The following is a 4461-nucleotide window of genomic DNA, read 5'->3' on the forward strand; positions in this document are numbered from 1 at the left end:
GACGCCCTCGCCTCCGGCCCGACCTGCGCCTCCCCGCGCCTCCCGATGTCGATGGCCTCCCTCGCTGCCCGGCCTCCTCCCCTTCCGCGCTGGATCCGGCCTCCCCCGCCCTCCGGCGCATCTCCGGCGAGCTCCTCCGGCCGTCCTTGATCCGCGTGCCCCGAAAACCCTAGATCCAGTTTCAGAGGTAATTTTTCGTCCAAGTCCCTAGATATGGTAATTTTCATACCATGTTCGTCATGCCGTATCTCTGCATCCGTAGCTCCATTTTGTGCGTGTAATATGTCAAATTGTTCGCCTCGATGAGTACATCATTTCATTCCATTGCATTATATTCATTTGAGGTCATCTAGATGCCCGAATCATCATCGTAAGAGTGCTTCATGATGTTAATCTGCTGAAACTGTTAGAACGAACTCTTTTGTCATTTTTGCCATGATTGATGTGTGCATCCTATGAGGTTGATGTCTAAATGTGTTTTGAACTATGCTATGTCTTCTTTACAGAGGTGCTTACCATGTATTTTTGTGATCAATGTGGTGACTGGCACAAGCATGCAAACTAGGCATCGTAATGTTGCTGTTTTAGTCCTTGTTCTGCTGTTATTTTGATGCCATGTAAACTTGTTGCTACAGAGAGATCCATGCATATTTTGAGATACCTCGGTAAGGGTGTTTTGAACATATGGTTGTGCTCTATCCATCCATGGTCCTGGTTGTAATTATGGAGTAGTCTAGCATGTCATTTTCGTGCTCTACTTTTGCTTCAAAATGTTTCCTGGCAGATTGTTTACATGTTATTCAATTTGGCCAAGCTTGCTATAGTTGATCCTTGCATGCTATGGACTTGTTTTTGACTTGGTTTGTTTCACAAACATGTCTTCTTGATGATGCTATGCTTATCTTGTCATGCAATGACTTGTGGTGAGTGAATCGAGCTTGTTAAGTAGGGTTCATGATGTTGCTGTTTTGCTATGCTGAATCTGTTATTTCGTGATGCTATATAAACATGTTGCTACTAATCATTCTATGCATAATATGGAGATGTTCTATAAACATGTTTTGTTCTACATGTCATCCTCTATCCATCCATGCCCCTGGTTGCAATTATAGGTTGCTATAGTTTGTTCATATCTTGCTCCGAAGTTGCTTCATAATGCTGCTGTCAGCCTGTTTACATTAAGTTCACTTGTTCCCATGTGTTTTGCTAGTGTTTCATATACCCTATGAACTTGCTATTGCCATTCTTAGCTTCACAAATATGTCTTCTTACTGTTGGTTGCCTTGCCATGCCATGTATTGCTCTGTAGTGAGTTGCACAAGCTCATCTACATGCCTTCATAATTATGTTCCTGCCATGTATGAATTTGTTTAATAACTTGCCATGTTTACGTCAGTGCCATCATATTTTCTGATCCTTTTTGGCTTATGGTCAGTAAAGGACTTTTGATCTGTGCATTTAGTAGTTTCATGCCATGCCTTTGTTTGCCATGATAAGTTCCTGTAACATGTTGTTTGATAGCTCTAAACATTGCATCGTGATGTTATTTTCTGCAAATTCTGTAATTGTAATTATTTGCAATCTTACCATGTGTGTTTGCGCATGTTCTAGTGATTTCTGGAGTTAGCTCAGTGTTCATGTTTTGTTGTGCTTTACCTGTACATCATGCCCATGCCTTTTTTTATTATGTTGAGGTGCTGTAGCCTGTTGTTTTGATGCTTGCAATATGCCTAGTTGCTGTTTTGGACAGCTTGTCCTTTAAACTTGTTCCATGTGTGTGTGTTGAACCGTTGCTCCGTTTTGAGTGTGCTCTATATGAAACTTGCTTAGAATTGCATGTAGCTTCATATTATCATGTTGCATCCTTGTTTTGAGGTGTTTGCTTGATGTTTGGGTGCATTTTGCATCTATACCATGTTTGACTTGTGTTGCTCTTATCTTCTAGACCGTAGCTCCGAATCTAATGAACTTTATATGTAACTTGACTAGAATCTCGTGTAGATCATCTTGGTGAATCTTAACTTGATGTTTAACAACTTGAACATAAGGTTTATTCAGATCTGGATCAATTTCGAAATATGCATATGAGGACTTACCGGAATTGTTATATGTTGTTCCCGGCCTCATTTAAACTTGCCTTGATGTGTTGTTCTTGTTTGCATCATCTCTTGCCATGAGTAGCTTCATGTAGCTTTGTCATGCATCATGATTGTTGTGCATCATGTCTTGTTCATGTGTGGTGTGTTTACTATGTTGTGTGCTTCTTTTCGATAGTTCCTGTTTCGTTGCGATCGTGAGGATTCGTTCGTCTACGCTTGGTTCGGCTTCATCCGTTCGTCTTCTTCATGGACTCGTTCTTCTTCCTTGCGGGATTTCAGGCAAGATGACCGCTACCCTGGATCTCACTACTATCATTGCTATGCTAGTTGTTTCGTTCTATCGCTTTGCTGCGCTACCTATCACCTGTTTATCAAGCCATCCCAAATTGCCATGAACCTCTAACCTTTGATACCTTTCCTATGCAAACCGTTGTTTGGCTATGTAACCGCTTTGCTCAGCCCCTCTTATAGCATTGCTAGTTGCAGGTGAAGTTGAAGATTGCTCCATGGTGAACATGATTTTGGTTGGGATATCACAATATCTCTTATATTATTAATGTATCTATATACTTGGTAAAGGGTGGAAGACTCGGCCTTTTGCCTAGTGTTTTGTTCCACTCTTGCCGCCCTAGTTTCCGTCATACCGGTGTTATGTTCCCGGATTTTGTGTTCCTTACGCGGTCGGGTGATTTATGGGACCCCCTCGACAGTTCGCTTTGAATAAAACTCCTCCAGCAAGGCCCAACCTTGGTTTTACCATTTGCCTCACCACCACCTATCCCTTTCCCTTGGGTCGGCCAACCCGAGGGTCATCTTTATTTTAGCCCCCCGGGCCAGCGCTTGTCTAAGTGTTGGTCCGAACCGAGCGATGTCCGGCGCACCCTAGGCAACCAGGGTCTATGCCAACCCGACGTCTGGCTCATCCGGTGTGCCCTGAGAACGAGATATGTGCAGCTCCTATCGGGATTTGTCGGCACAGCGGGAGGCTTTGCTGGTCTTGTTTTACCATTGTCGAAATGTCTTGTAAACCGGGATTCCGAGTCTGATCGGGTCTTCCTGGGAGAAGGTCTATTCCTTCGTTGATCAAGAGAGCTTGTCATGGGCTAAGTTGGGACACCCCTGCAGGGTATAATCTTTCGAAAGCCGTGCCTGCGGTTATAGGCAGATGGGAATTTGTTAATGTCCGGTTGTTGATAACTTGACACCAGATCCGAATTAAAACGCATCAACCGCGTGTGTAGCCGTGATGGTCTCTTCTCGGCGGAGTCCGGGAAGTGAACACGGTTTCTGGGTTATGATTGACGTAAGTAGGAGTTCAGGATCACTTCTTGATCATTGCTAGCTTCACGACCGTTCCGCTTGTTCTCTTCTCGCTCTTATTTGCGTATGTTAGCCACCATATATGCTTAGTCGCTGCTGCAGCCTCACCACTTTACCCCTTCCTTTCCCTTTAAGCTTTGCTAGTCTTGATACCCATGGTAATGGGATTGCTAAGTCCTCGTGGCTCACAGATTACTACAACAACAGTTGCAGGTACAGGTTATGCGATGATCATGACGCGAGAGCGATGCTTGCTTGCATTGAGTTCTTCTTCTGCTTCTTCTTCGATCAGGGGATAGGTTCCAGGTCGGCAGCCTGGGCTAGCAGGGTGGATGTCGGTTGAGTTTCTGTTTGTGATTCATCCGTAGTCGGATGATGCTCTGATGTATTGTGATGTTTTATTCGTGTGGCACTGTATGCCTCTTGTATGTATCTCCATCTATTATGTAATGTTGATGTAATGATATCCACCTTGCAAAAGCATTTCAATATGCGGGTCTATCCTTGGTGGGACCTTCGAGTTCCTTTTGGATAGGGTCGCATATTGGGCGTGACAAGTTGGTATCAGAGCCTTGACCGACCCTAGGAGCCCCCTTGTTTGATCGCGTAGTTTGTTGTTGAGTCTAGAAGAAAATTGTTTTCGGAGTCTAGTTATATCGGAGAGTAGGAATTCTTTTTACTCCTCATCCCCTTCGTCGCTTTGGTAAGGAATCTTGACGTAGGCGTTTTGAATTACTCCTCTTCCCCTTCAAATTTTTCTTTAGGGTCACGCAGTTGGTTTTCCGATAGTTGTTCCTCAGCTCTTTTGATCCGGTGCATTTCTCGTCAAGTCGACTCGACCCTCTTCATCTTTGAGTTAAATCCTCAGTTGTCTTATTTTCCCACCCGCCCTCCCAGTTCTTCTTCTCGGACCCGGAGTCCATAATCGAGTATCCATCCTACTCGTGCGATGTCTTTGCTTCCTTTCCTCAATGATTTCAACCGGTGTTTTCTCTTCAAGATATTCGTTGGTTTCCCCTTCCGAGCTGCCTTTGTTTTCCCG

Source organism: Triticum aestivum, chromosome 3B (genome assembly GCF_018294505.1).
Source record: "Triticum aestivum cultivar Chinese Spring chromosome 3B, IWGSC CS RefSeq v2.1, whole genome shotgun sequence".
NCBI classification, from domain to species: Eukaryota; Viridiplantae; Streptophyta; class Magnoliopsida; order Poales; family Poaceae; genus Triticum; species Triticum aestivum.